Genomic DNA, 6,000 nt, shown 5'->3' on the forward strand with positions numbered 1-6,000 from the left:
ATGTGCAACTCTTTAACTGATTGACTTACCACCAGCCAATTAGAGCTTAAACTGTCTAATTAAGCCAGAGATGGAGCCATCAACTCACTGAATTCTGAGGCCTATTAACTTCACCTAAACAATAGAATGAGGTCAGGTGTGTATTATCATTGGGAATAACTAGTAAAACCAGAGTAAAGCACTTTGCAAATACAACACACTCTGGGAATGTTGGTAAGAATAAACAAAAGATAGGTCTAGACTAAAAAAAAGTCAAAACCTGTGCAAAATTCATATACAACCTCTTTTTAAATAGCCTCTCCTCAAATGCATAAACTTCTGAATTCACTATTTGTCTAAACAGCAGAGTAAAATATGCATCATTACATAGGACTCTACCATAAATGGTCTCCATTCTTATTTATTTTTCATAATTACCTTTGACCAGTGTTGTTTACTACGTTATGACTATCAAGACAGCTCTATTACACTGGTTTAGCCACAATTCACAATTCATATGTGCTTCTTTCTCAAATCTTATATCAATATCATAATTACTCCCCATTTTTCTCTTTTAAGACAATAAAACTGCTCACTTCAGAAACAGGGAAATCATCATTCTCTTGGAGGGCAAATAAGAAGTACTTACTGACTTGCTTTAAAATCAGACAGCTCATTGTTCATGTCCTTTGTAGGGACATGGATGAAGCTGGAAACTATTCTGAGCAAACTATCTCCACGACAGAAAACCAAGCATCCCGTGTTCTCACTTATAGGTGGGAATTGAACAATGAGAACACTTGGACACAGGGCGGGGAACATCACACACTGGGGCCTGTCGTGGGGTGGGGGGAGGGGGGAGGGAGAGCATTAGGAGATATACCTAATGTAAATGACGAGTTAACGGGTGCAGCACACCAACATGGCACATGTATGCATATGTAACAAACCTGCATGTTGTGCACATGTACCCTAGAACTTAAAGTATAATAAAAAAAATCAGACAGCTCATTTATGAAAAGATTAAAATTGTCCACTCAAAACACCTTTTTTCACCATAAAACTAGCAACTGCAAAGAAAAGCAATATACACGGAGAGATTTTTGAACCTGATTTATTTAGCCAAGAACAAATGTTTTGTAAACATCTCCACACAGAGAGAACCCATTCTAGTCTGTTTCTAAAGCTACAGCTGCGTTGGACCCTGAGCTCATATTTAGCAAAGAGACATTTTTAAGAAAGTCAGCATGAGAGAGAGAAAAAAATCTTCTCAGGTATGTGTATGTTATTAATCATAATTAAGGCAGGTTTGACAGCTTCCTGGCAATAGAGATGATAAGTTCCTTTTCTCTGACATCAAAATCCTAAAGGAATACTAGCTATTTCATTATCAACTTCACTGGTCTTTACACCTATGATATCCACTTCGAGAATATGAGGTCTTAGAGAAATCTGAGCTCTGACAATTATTGTTTGCCCACCACTGACACCGGGTAGGGTATAACACAACCTGGGCTCTTACTGAGATCTTACTTTAGTACAGAGATCCACGCTGGGGTTAAAATATGAGTTTCAGGAAAACACATGGCCTGCTTCATAATGCATTTCCACTGAAGGGTCATCCTTCAGAGTTGTTGGTTTTTGTCTGTGCAGGTGGCTCTGCACTTTTGATTTCCCATTAAATTGGAAAGGGAGCACTTGGTCCCCACTGCAATGGCATCCTCTGACAAGATATTGAGAAATGGGAGATGGATCTATTTCAAGAGATAGATTCATTTTCATAAAACCAAACAAGAGAATTGCCTCCATTTAATCACACCCAATTTCATTAACGTGCTTTCTAAAATACCTCCGCTTTGGAAAGATTCTTATGATGGCTACATCTTAAAGGAAGCATCACCAGGATATCAGTTTGGTGCCTTTGCAGGTGATTTCAAGGAATTTATTCTAACCATCTACTGACCATAAACTCCAGCCGACTTTCTCAGGCCCAGCAGGGAAATGTGGTCTGTAGTGTGGAAATCCTCAGCTCGCTTTCTATTTCTTTCACAGAAAACATGAGCTTCACAGACCCTTGCCTATGTTGGCACCTACATAATGGTGTAGGTTGAAATTTGGATGATCCTCAAGCATCCCATGTTCCTCTTTGTGCCTGTCTTTACGTCTTTCGGCACTGAAACGTTTGTGCTTCCCAGGACTTACTCCAGGGAAGGAAGTGTTCACTAGGAGCTCTACTCTTCGGTAATCTATAGATAGTTCCTCATTAAGGGAAGTAGCAGAAAAGGTTTCACTAATTTGTTAGAAAACTATTTTATTGAAAAGAACAAAGAAGAGTCTTTCCCACACATTGATTAGGAAAAAGAGAAGCACGTTGGGGGGAGTTTTTCCAATGGCTTTTAACTCAAGATTATGTTTAAAACCAAAAACCAGAACAAAACAAAATTTAGCAAGAATAGTGAGAACCAAAAGCAAGGAAAACATGAACTAGTATTACCATGAAAAAAATATTGCGAAGATATTCTTCATCCACATCATAACCAAAACCTAGATTTAAAATCAGGGAAACAGCCTGGACAAGATAGCAAGACCCCACCTCAACAAAAAATAATTGCTTAAAAATTAGCTAGGTGATATACCTAATGCTAAATGACGAGTTAATGGGTGCAGCACACCAACATGGCACATGTATACATATGTAACAAACCTGCACGTTGTGCACATGTACCCTAAAACTTAAAGTATAATAATAAAAAAAAATTAACTAGGTGTGGTGGTATGTGCCTGTAGTCCCAGCTACTTAAAAGCCTGAGGCAGGAGGACTGCTTGAGCCTGAGAGTTCAAGATTACAGTGAACCATGATTGTACCTCTGTACTCCAGCCTGATGACAGAGCAAGATCCTGTCTCTAAAAAAATAAATTTTTAAAAAGTAAAGTCAGGGAAAAAGTAGGATGAAAGGCCAAACGAGTGTTGTCTCAGAAGGAAGAACCCAGCACCGTCAAATCTCAACCATGATAGAAACAGTTGTCTCCACCAGCAAAACCATCTAGAGGAGCCAACACATGCTGGGAGGGGTGGGGGTAGGCTAAAGACAAATAATTTCTATTATGTCATGAAAAGAAAGAAAATACATTTCTAAATCTTAATTACTCAATTTTCAGCTTATTTTGCCCATATCAATCTAGAAGTGAAATCTGTGATGTTCTGGAGTTAGAAGAGACCTCAAGGGAAAACAAACAAGTTAATGTCCCTCGTCATGACAGGACTGCCCCCCCCAACCCCCAAATCAGTTACTTATTAATGAAGGGTGTCTGCCTCTGCTAACTTAACATCATGGCTATGATATTAAGTTAACATCATAACATACCTTTAAATATGGTCTTTAAGATGTTAAAATCACCACGTCTGCTGACTAGGCATTTTATTGTCTATTCTTGGCTATATCTCATCTTAGTGAGATCCCATGGGATTTAGCAATTAGTATGGATACAGCAGTTTGATAATCAAAAGTAATTAATGGCATCGAAACACAGGCTTGCCTGTTTCTGAGGACTTGTTACACGCATTTGAGTCTTTTTAAATAAGCCACTTGATTCCTGTTAGAATAAATGCCAACAGATAGCAAACACTGTAGTTTAATATACTGACATGTTCGAAGCGACATTGAAAGGCTGACTCAATGTGCCAGTTGGCAATAAGTTCTTAAGTCACTTATAATTCTTGATTCTAAACACAAAAGAAACACCAATGTTGCTCTTTGCAATGATGTATACCATACATAGTACAGGCATTTACAATCTTCCTTTTAAAAAAAAGTAAAATTATAAAATAGAGACTGTCAACTGTCAAATGGAAATTTAAGAAAAATTATGGTTATTTCTTTCAGCACTGATTTAATTATTGCTGAGGAAAGTAAAAGGAGAGAGAGATACTTTATTGTAAGTGTTCAGTTTGCCATGAATCAAATGAAAAAAATTCAAAAATTTCTCATAGTAAAAGAGAAGCGTATGTGGGTTCAGTTGAAACAGACAAATGAAATTCTTATCCGAGAACTTGGTATTCCTTTTAACAAGCCACCTCCCATCTTGTCATTGATGAAGTTGAATCTGTTTTTATATCAATAGGGTACAAGGAGTGAAGGTTTGGAAAGGGGAGCAGGTTTCCAAAGAGTCAAGCCTCCCTCTTCCCAGGAGAACTGAATTTTCCATTGATTTTCTTTTAAAATGTCCTCAGTTTCAGACAGACTGAAGCCCAACACACATGAGCCCTTTCAGTAGTCCACATCTGTAACTCATTTCCATTTCTTAAAAAATTGATGATGTTTGATTTAATGCCAAAATCTCCCCAAGCACAAGGGACACTAGCTTCAGGCAGCTTGATATCATTATTTATAAAGCTAACACTTGAACCTTTACTGGGAACCCAAAGTGAGAAGACCGAGGTAGCTGGCAGCTGCAGAAGTAAGAAGCTCTTTGGAGGCTCTTCTGGAAGACTCCATGCTTGGCATTTCTCTTTTTAGTATCACTGAAGGTTGAGACAAACATCAAGTGTGGGCAATTTGAACAAACCTTTAATATCATCTGCTAATCTTCAAGAGCAAATGGAGTAAATATAAAGTGTCCTGTCAAGGATTAAAGTCTCTTTGGTGTAGGATTATGCAAATATGCTAACCTGAAACCATACTTATTTTTTAAGGGCATTTTATTTTAAACATATGTGCAACCTGTTCTGTGCTCAAACAATATTTGAGAATAATTTCTGAAACTTTAAACAACTAAGAGAGAGTAACATTGAAAGGCAAAGGGACTCAGATGCCCTTTCTCCAATCTAGGGAAGGGGAAACATAGCAGATAACTTGCTCATCTCTTACAGGCAACTAGATAAATGTGCACCTTCTAGCTCACCCACATTACTTTCTACCAGTATCAATATACTACATTTTGTTTAGGCTGAAGACAATATATATAAGAAATATGGCATTTGTAGGCAAACTCATAACCTCATAACTATACCACCCTTATGGCTGCAATCATAAAATGAGCATTTCTTAAGTTTCTAAGAAATCTCAAAGGTTATTTTTATTATGAAATATCTAGATAGAAAAATCATTTAACAATCACACAAGTAACTAACCATTTATTTTTGTCATAGCTTAACATTTTGCTTCAGATAGCTTAACATTTGTTTCAGATCTTTTTCTTAAGGAAGTGAGTCATTACAGATACAGTTGAGGCCCCTCAAGCATCCCAACCTAATTCAATGCCCATTTCCCCTGCCAAAAAGAAAAATTGAGAATCAGCTCTGGTCAAGACAGCTGTGTTGTATAGATCACACTGGCCCCTGGAGTTGTGCCCCCAGCACCTCAATGCTGGGATTGCATCTTTTTAGTTTTCCTCATTTTTTTTCCATCACAGGTTCATTTCCATTCAAGCAAGGAGATGGGAAACAAATTCTAGAAATGCCTAAACTTTCCTAAAGTGAAGTCATATTCTTAACAGAGGCCAGTCTTTGATAAAACCAGAAGTTAGCTTTTGAAAGGAGGGACTCTAGGTAAAACTGTCCACAAAAAAGGTCTCTTCCTTTTCTGCTTTCTTCACTCTATTTTTTATTTTATTTCGAGGCAAGGTCTCACTCTGTCACCCAGGCTGAAATGCAGTGGCATGATTACCGCTCACTGCAGTCTCAACCTTGTGGGCACAAGCAATCCTCCCACCTCAGGCCCCTGGAGTAGCTGGCACTACAGGTGTGCACCTCCATGCCCAGCTAATTTTTGTATTTTTCGTAAAGACGGGGTTTCCCCATGTTGCCCAGGCTGGTCTCAAACTCCTGAGTTCAAGCAATCCTCCCACCTGGACCTCCCAAAGTGCTGCGATTACAGGCGTGCGCCACCATGCCCAGCCAGAATTTCATTTTTTGATTAAAAAATATTTCCATATTTTCATCCTTACCATTGATGTAAAGTTCTCTACAACACACATTTAATAAGTATTATTTTTGCAATATTTGCCTCAAATTGTTGTGTT

Source organism: Pan troglodytes, chromosome 16 (genome assembly GCF_028858775.2).
Source record: "Pan troglodytes isolate AG18354 chromosome 16, NHGRI_mPanTro3-v2.0_pri, whole genome shotgun sequence".
In the NCBI taxonomy this organism is placed as follows: domain Eukaryota; kingdom Metazoa; phylum Chordata; class Mammalia; order Primates; family Hominidae; genus Pan; species Pan troglodytes.